The sequence below is a fragment of the Chiloscyllium plagiosum genome, unplaced genomic scaffold (genome assembly GCF_037043375.1).
Source record: "Chiloscyllium plagiosum isolate Xiang-an unplaced genomic scaffold, Cpla_swu_hap1 HiC_scaffold_21, whole genome shotgun sequence".
Lineage (NCBI taxonomy): Eukaryota > Metazoa > Chordata > Chondrichthyes > Orectolobiformes > Hemiscylliidae > Chiloscyllium > Chiloscyllium plagiosum.
In genome coordinates this window covers 51,914,892-51,930,754 of record NW_028270159.1, presented here as the reverse complement: position 1 = coordinate 51,930,754, position 15,863 = coordinate 51,914,892, and the positions used below count along the sequence as shown (strand labels likewise).

General features: G+C 40.9%; 1 protein-coding gene across 1 annotated transcript in view; it reads left to right on the top strand.

Annotated features, from left to right (window-relative positions):
- LOC122564717 (uncharacterized) overlaps positions 1-15,863 on the top strand; it is an 84,305-nt gene that overhangs the window by 6,515 nt on the left and 61,927 nt on the right. The window contains exon 2 of the mRNA XM_087998657.1: positions 2,710-2,829. The gene's annotated coding sequence lies outside the window, so the exon portion shown is untranslated. The remainder of the gene's footprint in view (positions 1-2,709; positions 2,830-15,863) is intronic.

Genomic DNA, 15,863 nt, shown 5'->3' with positions numbered 1-15,863 from the left:
CCGTTGAAATGTGGCCACTGGGGAGTGATGTGTCTTTAATGCAACTTGGAGCTAACATGGGGAATTGACTTGCTTTTGTCCTAGTAAAAGGAAAATCTACTAATATACATTGACTCTTCATTGTGCTTTTAGTATGATACACAATTTCAGAGCCTGTGGGAACATTGAAGATTTTTAACCCCCAAGGGGCAGCATTATAGTAATGCAGTTTTGTCCAAACAATGTGGCAATTATCAAGATGCTTAGCTCATGCCAAAGAAACTGATACTGTTTCTAAAGTAGTGGGCAAGTAGATGCAGCAGCCTTACACCCCAAACTTCTGGTCCCCCAGCAAAACCCGGTTAGACACGTAAACGGGCAGGTATGCCAGACCTGGGGAAGGTACAGAAATCACGGAGGAAGCCACTGCTGAAGAACACAAACTATGGCCTCAAATAAGGTACTCCCTCGATACTCAAATCAGAATGTGGATGACCCCTACTGGACAAGTTTGTGTTCCTTCTTTGCTACTGCCTATATTAATTGATTATTTTGTATACAGTTGGGCAAGGGGGAAATAGTATATACTTTATTACAGTGGACACTCCGCCTCCAACCTCGTTGGGAAGGAGGACCTTCCAGGTCCTCCTCACCACCCCAACTGCTGATAAGGTTGCTGTGCGTTCCGCCTGGGTTCTTGCAAAGGGGGAGATGATGAAGATTGAACTTGCCTTGCTGTGTGGACCTGCCATTGCCAGCATTGGTACACAAGAAGGGACAGTTTACCTGTGCGATCCTGAGAACCAGAGGCTGTTACCAACTATGCTGAAAAATGTCCTTGTGTGCTGAGAGACTGAATGTTACCAAGAATGACTGACTGTTGCAGTGGTCAACTGCATCAAAAAGATTGAACAGTTCATTTACAGAACAAGTCTAAATGGTCTTTACACTGTCAAGGTATTGTGTGCCAGTTTGATTCCAGTTGTGCTATGGGCGACCCTGGTGAGCCTTGCCCCCATTCAAATAGGTCACACTGAAAAAGAGAAAAAGGGGAAATGTTATCTTTCACTAACAATTTGTTTCTCCAAAGTCACAATAGAATATTTGGTTTCGGCAAAAGACTCATTGACCCTTTTTCCCTTCCCGAATCCCAATGAAGCAGTATGGAACGCTTCTAAAGCGTTTGCTAGACATAACATTTCTTTTGAATATTACTTAGTTTGGACCTCCATGTTTTTAAAGAGAGGATTTCTGGAGTTGGGAACTCCGTTTAAAAAGAGAGAGAGGGCAGTGACCTCCTTAGACTCAAGAAACCCCGATTTGGTTGGATTGGCGTTGTCTAAATTAATACCTAAATTGCTCGATGAAAAAGAAAGTATCACGATATTTTATAACGAAGGTTTTGAAGGTGCTGGATGGGGAGATTGGGGTTTTGGCTCATGGTAAAACTGGCTGATCAATATGGTTATGTATGCTGCTATTGTTTTAGTTGGTCTTTTTGTTGGCATTGCTATTGTTAAGTGTATTATTGCTCAAATATTAGCTTCTATTGACAGCATTGGTTCCACCCAGAAAATGCTTCCTCTCCACTTAGACGAAGATGAGGAAATGCCATTGCCTGCCCCGGTCCCTGCCCGGAGGAGGAGATAGTATGGCAATCTTTGGCAGCCATTCAATTGGATTAATCTGATCTGTGCCCTCACATTTATAGTGTGGTCATAGAATGACCAAAGCGGGTAAATGAGGATCTAAAATCTGGATTTAGGCTGTTGTCAGGAGCAACAAATCTATGCGAGCTTTTATTAACCACAAAATGACTTTTCAATATAAAGTAACATAACAAAATGGCTTCAGGATTAATACTGTGCTAAAATGGTTGGAAGCTGCATTCCAGCTTTGCTGAGTTAGCTGAATTTAAAAAGATAAAGCAGACAATTAAGTCTTCATAAAATGAATCATAAGACATTAACTGACCACCCTGACTAACTTTGAACCACAAATATGAGACGATAATGTTGTTTCCCAGGAAATATCATTGGATTAACCTGCTGTATATTATGTCACCTTATTACATTTCATTGATTTTCCTTTGTAATTAAGGTTGTACTGTCTTTTAAGAAATATATAAAATTGCTTATTGTTCAAATTCAATTGTGCAGTTTCTCCAAGGAACACAGAATCTGTTAACCTCTGTGTTGCTGGACAAACTTGTGCCCAGCATTGTAATAAACAGGTAAACCTTGCTGAAATAGACTGTACTCCTAGTGATTCTCTTGACTGGTCTCTGAACCGAGAGGCACCTCCTGGGGTCTAGATCTTCAACAGCAAGTCCCACTTTTGTTTCAAGACAAGAACAAATATCTTATGGCTAAAATGTTACAATTGCTCACTATTATCTTTCACAACAGCAGCCATGAAAACAGAAAAATGGATATTATGACAAAATAATGTAAGGAAGACTTGCGTATCTTAACAAAAATATATAAATAATATATTTCCTTGAAGCAAAAGTAGCTGTGATTTATCATTAATATTATAACGTAATGACATGATTGGAGTTGCAGTTAGTCTTCAGCTCCTCAAATCGGTTATGTCAGCTGTGATGTTGTGATGCTCAGGTCCTCGATTCCAGTTACTCACTATTGATCCATTTCCTTTACTACCAATAATCTAACAATAATCTTAAAAATCTAATTTAGTCTTAATCATGTTTACCTTTTGTTTATGTAGATGGTATTAATTGTCCTGGGAATCGTGACTGGTATATGAGGAATGATCACTGTTATCTTTGGAAACCATCTTTAACAGCTACTTGGGAAAGAGCACTAAATATCTGCAGAGCTTATAGAGGTACTGACTTAGTGTACTTGGACAGTTTAGATGAAAAGGTAATAATGGTCAGAAGTAGAATTTCAATATTAGTTGTAATAATCTGCATTGTAGTAATTTTAACACCTACCAACTGTCATACAATAAAATCAATTTTGCATTAAAAGTGCTATATAATGATAATAATTAGAGTTTATATTTTACGTTATTGCTTTAACAGCAGTAAAGTTGTAAAATTGGTGAATTATTGAAAATAATAATTTAGCCAGTTTTTGAGGCAAAAATTCAAACAGATTTATACATTTTGCAATTCTGGTATTATTGCATGTTCCTGGTAACCCAGCCATCCTTTCCATGTTTAGAAGGCTTGAAAGTAACTAATCAATGGACAGGCATTCTCCTTGGTCCTGATAATATAACTGCTCCATTTCCTATTGAATATAGATGAAGTATTAATTGAAATTATTCTTCTGTCTACAATTTTTCTCACTGTGCAGCAAATTACTCAGAACCACTGCTTAGCTAGATTTGCTAACGACTACCCCAGCACTTGATCAGAGGTATCCTGAACTCTGAATGGCTTGCCAATGCTTGGACAATACAGATTTTCAGATTGGCACACTAATGTGTGCTCATTCCTGGTTGGTTTTTTTGAACGTGATAGTCATTTTACTAATATCATTTCCTAATGTCTCTTGATTTGCTCCTTGGTATGTCAAGTGAGACACCAACAGAGCAATTTGTGCATCTGTATGAGAACAAATAATGTCAAATCCTAATGGTTAATATTGTCCCAAATGACCTAAATGTTAGAAAATTCCAAAGCATGCCAAAATCGTTTAACTGAAAGAACTGTTGCTGACTCATAATATATGCTGATCCCTGTAACAAATTTACCAAGATACTTTCAAAACAACACACCAACTTCTTTTCTTCTTCAAAAAACAAAGCACATTGCTAAGAATCACACTTTGTTAATATATTGAAATAGCAAAATGTAAAATTGCAAGATACAGCAAAATACTTATAACTGAAAGTAACCATACAAACCTCCTAAAAGTAGGCCTGTTTAATACTTTAAGTTACAAAACGAAATCATTTTAAAATCACCTGTGTACATGCATAAAATGTTTTATTAATTTCAAAGCATTTTCACGTGTCAACTGGTATTTACGTTAGAATGGCCCATAGAAATAGTCATAAACCCATTAATGTGTGATCTTATTTTAGATCTGGATCATGTATCTGTTCTTTCTTACAAAAGGTGTTTTATAACTGACCAAAACTAAACATGATAGAATTTAATACCTCACATGCTTAATCAGATGAAAATTATAACTTAATACTACAGTAGATAAATATATAGATTAATTAGTGTTTTATTGTTTTTGTCTAATGCTTATTGCTATTCTGCTTTCTCCTTATCCACATCTTCCATGTTGATCATTTTTATCAACCTATCCTCGTGCTTTTCTAGGTGCCTTAGCTGAGAAACTGGATAAAGGGTTTTGACTAAACCTCTGATAAATGGCACCAGGAACAGGTTGATTCTTGGTCTTGCTGATCAAGGATTTTGGATGTGAATTCTTGGCTGTCATAGGGAATTCCTGACACAATCTATTTCCTGTCTGTTGGATGGTTGAGTTTGGGAAGAGTAGTAGTAAGGAAGTATTTTTGCCCTGAGAAAGAGATCAATCCCTTTATTCTATTAAGTATTTTGTAAATTATAATTAGATTATCTCTCATTCATTGAAAGTGTAGAGAATGCAGGAGAAAGTGAGGACTGCAGATGCTGGAGATCAGAGTCAAAAAGTATGGTGCTGGAAAAGCACAGCTGGTAAGTCAGCATCCGAGGAGCAGGAGAGTCGACGTTTCATGAATGTTCCTGATGAAGAGCTTGTGCTCAAAATGTCGACTGTCCTGCACCTCAGATGGTGCCTGACTGTCTGTCTGTGCTTTTCCAGCATTACACTTTTTGACTCTGGAGAATGCAGACCCAGTTTGCCCAATCCCTCTTCATCGGACAGTCCCATCCCAAGAACAGGTGTGGTGAACTTTCATTGCATTCCCTCTATTGTGATATCTATCCTGAGATAAGGAGACCAACGCTGCACAGTATTCCAGGTGCAGTCTAACCAAGCTTTTAACACTTGAATCAAGACTTCACTACTCATGTATCAAATTTTGTTGCAGTAAAGGCAAGCATTATAGTCTTCCTAATACCTTGCTGCACCTGCATATTACCTTTTAGTTGCTTATCAGCAAGGATGTGGAGGTGGACGAGGGTGGACAAAATCAGAGGTCACATGACACCAGGTTATAGTCCAACAGGTTTATTTGAAGTCACAAACTTTTGGAGTACTCCTCCTTTGTCAGGTGAAGTCATTTCTGACTATCAGCAAGGAGACCTAGGTCCCTTTTATACATTTGCACTTTCCAATCATTTAGCATTTAAGAAATACTCTGAACACCTGTTTCTCATACCAAAGTGGATAACCTCCCATTCCTTAAACCTGCCCAAATATTCCTGATTTAACTTAACATCATCTTCAACAAACATCATTCCCAGTTTGTACCGTCTGCAAATTTGGAAATATTACATTTGGTTCCCATCTTAAAGTCATTGATATATATTGTGAACAGCTAGGATTGAAGTACTGATACTTGTGAAACCCCATCAGTCACAGCCTGCCGATGTCAGAATGACCCACTTATCCTTACTCACAGATGCATAGCACAGAAAAAGGCTATTTGACTCATCATGTCTGTGCCAGTCAAAAACAAGCACCTAACTATTTTAATCCTATTTTCCAACAGTTATCCCATAACTTTGTATGCCATGGGAGCGCAAATGCATGTCCAAATACTCCTGAAGTGTTATGGGAGTTACTGCCTCTACCACATTTGCAGGCAGTCAGGTCCAGTTTCAACCCCCCCCCCCCCAGGTTATTGGTACCCCTTTGGTTCAGTTGCAGACTATTCTGTTTTTGGCGGTCCCACCTTCCCCAAAAAGAGCTCCAATTATCCAAGAATCCAAAACTCTTCTTCCTGCACCATCCCTGCAGCCACATGTTCAGCTCTGCTCTCTCCCTTTTCCTCACTTCACAAGCGTGCGGTACAGGCAACAATCCAGAGATAACAATTCTGTTTGTTCTAGCTCTCAGCTCCCATCCCAGCTCCCTGAATTTCTGCCTTAGATCCCCACCTTTCTTCATACCCATTTCGTTGTTGCCTATGTGGACCACGACTTGGGGCTGCTTCCCCTCCCCCCCCCCCCCCTTGTGGATCATATAATTGGAACTACATGCTGTGGCCTAATCAACATTTCCTATAGTTTCAGCATAACCTCCCTGTACTTAAACTCTGTACCATACAAGTATACCATATGCCTTCCTAAGCACTTTATCGATCTGTCCTGATACCTTATAGGACCCGTGCACATGCAAACCAAGATCCCTCTGATCAAGTATTCCCTTGCCTTGTTTGTCCAGCCCAAGTACCTTACATGTATGCAGATTGAAATCAATTTGCCACTGATCAGCCCATTTGACCAATCCATATAATCTGTAGATTAAATTCCCTACAGTGTAGAAACTCAGCTTCTATCCTCACTATTTGCCATTCCACCAATTTTTGTAACTTCTGTGAAGTTACGGATCACCCCTCCTACATTCAAGTCTAAATCATTCATATAAAGTATAAGCAGCAAATTCCCCCAAAATAACCTCTGTGGGACCCCAATAGATGTCAGGCAGAAAGCACCCTTAACTCCTGCTTCCTGCCACTCAATCAATTGTGGATCCAATTTGCAAATTACGTTGAATCTCATCGGCACTTAACTCTACAGTCTCCCTTGCAGGACTGAATCAAAGCGCCTCTGTTTCTGTGTTAATCTCTGTTTTCTCTCTTTAATGATGCAATTGAAGATCATTGCACCTAGGGCACCAAACTGAGGAACCTTTTAAATGAAGCTAATACGATTGACATTCAACAACTGCAACCATCTACCTTTGTTCTAGATATGTCTCCAACTAATAGAGTTTTCACCTATATTCCTATTGATTTTAATTTTTCTTTAGCTCCTTGATGCCATTCTTACTTAAATGCTGCCTTGATAGAAAGGGCAGTCAGTGTCATCACTTTTGGTGTTCAGCTCATTTGTCCTTGTTTGGGTCATGGTTTAATGAGGTCAGGGACCAAATGGCCCTGGCAAAGTCAAAACCGTGCATCTGTGAACAAATTATTGTTTTGAAAGTGCCACTCAATGTCAACGAGCTTTTCCATCACTCTGCTGATGACCAAGAATAGACTGATGGGGGCAGCAAATGGCCGGGTTGGATTTGTCCTGCTTTAAGGATACAGGACATACGTGAGTAATGTTCTACATTGCTGGGTAGCTGATAGCACTGTAACTGTACTTCAGTAGTTTGATTTGGAGTATGGCTAGTTCTGGAACAGAAGTCTTCAGTAATATTGCTGGAATATTGTCAATATCCACAGCCTTTGGGGTATCTACTGCCTTGAACTATTTCTTGAATCACATGGAGTGAAACAAATTGGTTGAAGACTGACAGTTGTGATGATGGGGACCTTAGGACGAGACTGAGATGGCTCATCCATTTGGCACTTCTTGCTGAAGATGGTCTGCAGATAATTCAGGCTTACCTTTTGTACTGATGTGCTGGTCTCTGCCATCATTGAGAATAGGGATAATTGTGGAGCTTCCGCCTCCAGTGAGTTGCTTAATTGTCCACCACCATTCACAACGAGATATCGCGGGTGTGTAGAGGTTGAATCCGATCTTTTAGTTGAATGATAGTTTCACCATGTCTATTGTGCACTGCTACCACTACTAAAAATGGACATAGTCCTGTTATTTCACTTCCATCAGATTTGCATCTCAATTTTAGGTATGCCTGGTGCTCTTCCTTGATCTCTTCATTGAACTAGGCATTGAATCTCCATTGAATTTCTGGGCTTGATGTTAATGTTAGTAGAGGATATGTCATGGCAAGAAGTCACAGGCCAGTCAAATACAATTTGGTGTGCCTCATCGATGCCCAGTTTTAATTTGTTAGATCCATTTAAAGTCTGTGCTGTTTAGCACGGTACTCATGATACACAGTGTGATGGATGAAATCCTCCATGTGAAGATGAGACTTTTTCTCAACAATGACTATATGACGATCACTCCTACCAATGCTGTCATGGGCAGATGCATCTATAACAATCAGATTGTTGGTAGTAGTAGGAAAGGACATACTTGGGGATGGTAATAATGGTGTCTGGAAAGTTATCTTTAATTTATAGCATTTTGTTACGTTTGATCCATGACCAAGTATCCCTTGTTCCAAGCTCTTGAGGCAAGCTTTTTTTTGTGCTTTTTCATGAATTCAGAATGTGAGTGAATCATATACTTCATAAGCTTCATGCATTCAGGAAGGAGAGTTCGCATCTAGGCTGAGACACATCCCAATGGAGTATATTGTTCGGGTAATTTGGAGGCAACATGGGAAGAGGTGCTTTTTGCTTGTTTTTTTTAGCTCATAATTTGTAAGGTTTCTTTAAACAGAATAAATTGAACCCCAGCATTAGGGGCCCAGCACAGAAGAGTGGCATCACTGTAAATTCATTTGTTAGTGGTAGCTACTAATTTAACTATCTAACATAGGCGATTTTCAGATTGAAAATAAAGAGGGGAAATATTTGCTTGCTACAAACTAAAAGACCAATACAAAATTTTTAAACACCAAAGTAAGAACTAAGTAATTGAAGTAGAGGTGTCAGGCCAGACGATGAAACTGGATGATGTGGGAGTTGGTGGACCCCATTGCGCTTCGTAGTGACCGCATCAGTAACAAGTGTTGGTTGATGGGCTAAAATCTAAGCTTTGAATACTGTGACACATTGGAAGGGGGAAGAGCTACCTGAGGGCTGTGTGTCAGGAGGCAGTCACATCCCTTAGATTAACTGTCTTCAATTTAGGGCGGCACGGTGGATCAGCGGTTAGCACTGCTGCCTCACTGCTGCCATGTGCTCGGGTTCAGTTCCCTGGTGACTGTCTGTATGGAGCTTGCACATACTCCCCATATCTGTGTGGGTTTTCTCCGGGTGCTCTGGTTTCCCCTCTCAATCTAAAGATGTGCAAGTCAGGTAAATTGGGTATACTAAATTGCCCATAGTGTTAGGTGCATTAGTCAGGGGTAAATAGAGGTTAAGGGAGTGGGTCTGGGTGGGTTACATTTCAGAGGGTTGGTGTAGACGTGTTGGGCCAAATGGCCTGTTTCCATACTTTAGAGAATCTAATCGATCGAAATAATGAAAAATTCAGTTAATGGTCAGGGAAAGGTGGATGTGACAGATAGGGGCATGTGAGGCAGGTGGAGAGATCTAGCAGGTAGTGTTAAAGGAGCCCTAGCTCTTGAGCTTGAGCAGTTTTTGAAATTCTTGCTCCCTGTGTAGATGAGCATGTGGGCTGTAGGGAGGATGAACAAATTGACCGTACAGGGAACAATTCAAGATTGGGGAGAAAAGAGAAGTGTAGTTGAAATTGAGATAGCACGGAAAGGGAATAGATACTGTTCTCTGTGGCCAGGATCGAAGTCCTGAAGGCTGTATTGCCTGCCTGTGCCTGGGTTCAGGGCATCTCATCTGGGCTGCAGAGGAATTTGGAATGGGATGAGAAAGTTCCAGTTGTCGTCCACATTGGTACCAATGATATCGGTGGAAAGAAGAAAAGGTTCTTCTGAAGGAATATGAGCAGTTGGGGCTGAATCAGAAAACAATTTAAAAAGTAATAATCTCTGGATTACTACCTCAGCCACAAACAAATTGGCACAGACAGAGTCAACAAGATTAAAGAGGTAATTGTGTGTCACAAAGATTGGTATGTAAAATCAGGTTTGAATTCATGGGGCATTGGCACCAATACTGGGCAAGGTGGGAGCTGTTCCTGTGGAACAGGTTCAACCTAAATCATACTGGGACCAGAGTCAGTGTAAATTACGTAACTAGAGCTGATGTAGGGCCTTAAACTACAGTACAGAGTGAGATAGCTGGGGTTGAGTTGCATGGAAAATGTTAAAGGACAGGCAGATGGGTGGATTTGCCTTATTGGTAAGAATTGAAATTAAATCTGTAGCAAGAAATAAAGTAAAGTTGGAAAGCTTATAGTGGGTAGAGTTGAGGAACTGCAAAGGAAAAGACCTTGATGGGAATTGTGTATAGGCTTTCTAGCAGTAGTCAGGCTGTGGAGAAGAAAATAATCAGGAGATAGAAAATGCATGTAAGAAAGGCACTTTTGCAATAATCATGGGGTTTTCAAAATGCAGATGGACTAGGAAAATCAGGTTGGTAGTAAATCTCATGAATTTGTGGAATGTGTACAAGATTTATTTTTGGAGTAACTTACAGCAGAGCCCAATAGGGAACATGCAATTCTGGATTTTGTGATGTGTAATGAGGCAGACTTGATTTTCAAGGAGCTGAAGGTGAAGGAACACCTGGGGATAGTAACTATAATGTGATAGAATTCACCCTGCAGTTTGAGGGGGAGAAGATTGAATCATATTACAATTTGGTAAAGCTAACTACAATGACATGAGGAGCTGACCAGAGTTGATTGGAAGGAGAGCCTAAGAGGGAAGACAGTGGAGCAACTATGGCAGGAGTTCCTGAGGGTAATTCAGGAGGCACAGCAGAGATTCATCCTAAGGACAAAGTTAAAAATCACACAACACCAGGTTATTAGTCCAACAGGTTTATTTTGAATTATTGCAAATTCTGGGTCTTCTGGTCCTGCTGCACAACGACTTGATGAAGAGGCAGTGCCTCGAGAGCTAGTACTTCCAAATAAACCTATTGGACTATAACGTGGTGTTATATGATTTTTAACTTTGTCCATGCCAGTCCAACAGCGGCAGTTCCAAATCATCCTAAGGAGGAAGAGATACCAAGGGGAGGATCAGTCAACCATGGCTGACAAGGGAAGCCAGGGAAAGTGTAAAAGCAAAAGAGAAGGCGTACAATGTGGTGAAGATTTGTGGGAAGCCAGATGTCTGGGAAGCCTTCAAAAACCAACAGGGCATAACTAAAAAAGCAATAGGTGGGAGAGGATGAAATATGAGAGTAAGACAGCCAGTAAGATAAAAGTAGGTTACGAGGTAAGAGAGATGCAAAAATGAATATTGGACCATTGGAAAATTTGACTGGAGAAGTAATAATGAGAAACAAAGAAATGGCAGACAAACTGAATTGGTACTTTGTATCAGTTTTCATAGTGGAAGACACCAATGCCATACCAGAACTTCAATAGAGTCATGGGGCAGTGGTAAGTTTGGTGGCCATCATTTAAGGAGAGGGTGCTGGGGAAGCTGAAAGTTCTGAAGCTGGACAAATCACTTGGACCAGATGGACTGTATCCTTGAAGGAAATAGCTGAGGATATTGTAAAGGCATTGATGGTGATCTTTCAAGAACATTTCTGGTGTCAAGGAGGTTCCCAGAGGACTGGAAAATCACTAATGTAACACCATGTTTAAGAAGGGAGGGAGGCAGAAGATTGGTAGCTATAGGCCTGACCTCAGTCATTGGTAAAGTTTTTGAGTCCATTATTAAGGATGAGATTGTGGTGTACTTGAAAGTGCATGGTAAAATACTCCAGAGTCAGTGTGACTTTTTCAAGAGGAGGTCATGCCTGACAAATCTATTAGAATTTTTTAAGGAGGTAATAAGAAAGTTAGACAAAGGAGAGACAGTGGACATGATCTGTTTGGATTTCCAGAAAGCCTCTGACAAGATGCTAGCTTAGAGACTGCTAAATAAATAAGAGCCCGCAAGGTACTGACATATATAAAGAATTAGCTGACTGGGAGAAAGCAGAGAGTACGAATAAAGGGTTCTTTTTCAGGAAAGTAGCCAGTGAATAGTGGCATTCCACAGGGATCAGTGTTGAGATCACAACTATTCAAGTTATACATTAATGATTTGGTCAAAGGAACTGAGGGCGGATTTTGCAGATGGTAGATGAAATAAAGATAGGTGAAGGGACAAGTAGTGGTGAGGAAGCTGGGAGGCTACAGAAGGATTTGGACATGCTAGGCAAGTGGTCAAAGAAGTGGTAGATGGAATACATTGTAGGAAAATGTGAGGTTATGCACTTTGGAAGGAGAAACAAAGGCATATACTATCTTCTAAATGGGAAAAGATTTTGGAAACACAAAGGGACTTGGGAGTCAAAGGGCCTGCTTCCGCACTGTAGGGAATCTAATCTAAAAAAATCTAAGGTTAACTTGCAGATTCAGTTGGCGATAGGTTAGCAAATGAAATGTAAGCATTGCATCTTTAAAACAATGACCCCTTTAAGCGTAATTTCTGCCTACATTCCAGTCCTTCGAGGTCTTGTTCAAACATTTCCAAAATTCAACCTTTATCTCTCTCAGACTTGGCAAAGTGTACAAACTTTGCAGATCTCAGACTGTTGACCATCTTTGATGGTGTCTGTCAGATGTGTACTATCTATCAATCAGTCTCCATTTCTTTGACCACCTATCAAAGGATTGTCATTGTCCTGGTTTAAAGGTTATTAGGGCAATATAGAAAAAACAGTTTCTCATTTAAATAACTTAAAAAAACAACTTTGTTTGCAGTAATGCATCTAAGGAATAAACAACGTTCAGTCAAAACTGAGGTCCGAGGCAGCAGCCACCACCTCAAGGGAAATGTTATAATTGTGGGTGCACAGGGCACTTTGCGAGGGACTGAAGGGTACCCAGGCATTTAGCATACCACATGAGCCAGGCTCAAGCCCCCAGTCTATGCTTCTAGAAAGATCATCAAATCCTGACAGTGTAGAAAGAGGCCATTCAGCCCACCAAGTCTACACCAAACATCCAAACAGCACCCTGTCCTATCCCCACAACCCTGTGTCTACAATGGCTAATCCACCTAGCCTGCACATCCCTGGACACTGCAGGGCAATTTAACATCACCAGTACATCTAATCTGCACTCTTTTGGACTGTCAGAGAAAACTAGAGCACCCAGTGGAAACCCACCCAGACAGTCACCCAAGGCTGGAATCGAATCCAGGTCCCTGGCAATGTGAGGCAGCAGTGCTTACCACTGTGCCATCATGTTGTCTGAGCCAGAGACAAGCAATAATTAATTTGGTGGGGAGATCATGTAGCCAAATTTAATGGAGGGAATTGCACCATTTCATTCCTTGTCTCTCCCTCACTTTTGAGGGGTGGCACGGTGGCTCAGTGGTTAGCATTCTGCTTCACAATGCTAGGGACCTGGGTTCAATTCCAACCTTGGGCGACTGTCTGTGTGCAGTTTGCACATTCTCTCCACGTCTGCGTGGGTTTCCTCCCACAGTCCAAAGATGTGCAGGTTAGGTGAATTGGCTGTGCTAAATTGCCTGTAATGTTCAGGGATGTGTATGTAGTGGTAAATATAGGGTAGGGGGAATGGGTCTGGGTGGGTTGCTGTTTGTAGGGTCGGTGTGGACTTATTGGGCCAAAGGGCCTGTTTCCACACTGTAGGGACTCTATGATTCTTTTATCTTTTTGAACTGGCCAGTTGCTGTATTTGGGAGAAAGTGAGGACTGCAGATGCTGGAGATCAGAGCTGAAAATGTGTTGCTGGAAAAGCGCAGCAGGTCAGGCAACATCCAAGAAGCAGGAGAATCGACGTTTTGGGCATGAGCCCTTCTTCATTCCTGACTTGCGCTTTTCCAGCAACACATTTTCAGCAGTTGCTGTATTTGGCAAATGCTCAAGTTTGAGGCCCCAGCAGAGATTGCAACAGAAAGGTACACACAGAGAATTCATACTATCGGAAAATTGTGGATTAGACCCAACAAAATGACTGTGAACCCAACAGCACAGCAATAATCACAGGGCACAAGACTGCATTCACCAGTCACAAACAAACTTCTCTGTATTGTCTGCTAATAACTCACTAATATGGCCAATTAAGAAGCCAGATTACTCTTGGTGACTCACCTTTAATTACAGGGAACAAAATAAAACCAACCCAATCACAACACCAGTCGTGAATAGTCCCAAAATCATGATGAGGTAGGTCCCACAGACAAATATTTGACATTACTGGACATTAGTAATGGATTTTGGACAGTCCCCCTTCACCAACACTGACAATATCAACTCAGCTTCAAATTTCAGGGTCAGCAATACAGATGGACTTGCTTGCCCCAGATTTTCATAATGCCATCTGCTGCCCTACCTCATACTTCATTGGGTTCACCTTCCCATAAAAGTAGGCCTTGCTCAACTTTATCCTTTTGCCATTTTGATGTCTATTGCTTTGTGTGCAGCCTATATATTTTCTAATGGAACTTTCACAGTTTTCATCATCAATTTCTGCTTTTGGGCTATCCTCATCCTTTGATCATTTCTTGTCATTTCATCGTCATCTTCGTCAAGTCAAAAGACATTATATCTTTTGGCCATTTTTCATCTCATTGTCTGAATTTTAATCATCCAAACCTTTGGTGGTGCCAATGCACTCACCAATTTCTGACCACTCCATTTTGAATCATAAGAACATTAGAAATAAGAGCAGGAGTAGGCCCTCTGGCTCCTTGAGCCTACTCTGCCATTCAACAAGATTATGGCAGATCTTTTGTGGACTCAGCTTCATTTACCCACCCACTCACCATAACCCTTAATTCCTTTACTGTTCAAAGATGTACCTATCTTCGCTTTAAAAACATTCAACAAGATAGCCTCATTTGCTTTACTGGGCAGAAAATTCCAAAGATTCACAACTCTGAGACAGAAGTTCCTCCTAAACTAAATCTGGTCCTCTTTATTTTGAGGCTACACCCCCTAGTTCTAGTTTCACCTGCCAGTGGAAACAACCTCCCTGCTTCTCTCTCATCTGCTTTTCATAATTTTATATGTTTCGAAAAGATCCCCCCCCCCCCTGCCCACCCATTCTTCTAAATTCCAGTGAGTATTGTCCCAGTCTACTCAATCTCTCCTCATAAGGCAACCCTGTCAACTTGGGAATCAACCTAGTGAACTTCCTCTGCACACTCTCCAGTGCTTTTTCAAGTAAGGAGACTAAAACTGTGCACAGTACTCCAGATGTGGCCTCACTGGCACCCTATAAAACTGTAGCATAGCCTTTCTGTTTTTAAACTCCATCCCTGTACGAATGAAGGACAATATTCCATTTGCCTCCTTAACCAACATTGGGCCTGAAGTGAGGTCTGGCTCACGCGCAATTCACTAACAAATAGGAAATTGAGTGAATTCAATGAAAGCAAATTTTGGGTCGTGTTTGACTGAGCATAGACCAAGACCAGACAGAGTTTTTAAAAAACTCCACAGGTGGAGAGTTATCTAAAATTTGTCAGGTAACATGTAAGGATAATAACAGATGCCATATTGATAGCCTCTTCAAAGAGATGACATACAGTCTGTTGGTCTATATAGCGGGCTGGATTGCCAGGATATGATAATCAGAAGCGCTAATTGGGTGAGAATACACATATCCCAGCTATAGTGTTTTGCCCCATTTGAGACAATTATGAGATTAGTATTTAATGGGTCCATCCCAACAAATCCATGATATTGGGGTGTAACAAACAGCAGGTTGTGTACAGCAAGACAATGGGATGTTTGGCTACCAGCCTGAAGAAAGGGCTCAAAATTGGGCCATGATAGCCTGTAAGATCATGCTGGGGGGAGCTATGTCCTGCATAAAATTTGAAATGGGCTAAAACCAGGCAGAAGTGCATCCCTACACATTGGTCCAAAGACTCCGCCAGGCCCACAAAATAAACAAAACCCTCTATGGCAATACATAAATTGATACCAATGGTGTTCAATGTATCCAGAACCCAGCTTCAGAGTCCCTTTCCTGCTTTAGAAATTATACCGACCCATTGGCTATTAGAATAGAAACAGGGATTGACTCAGAAGAGACCAGGCCTGTTACATCTGGATAATAAGCACAGACTTGTAATCCAGCAAGTTAAAGAGACCTTAAATAGGGGGAATTAAAGAAAATCAGGCAGACCAACACC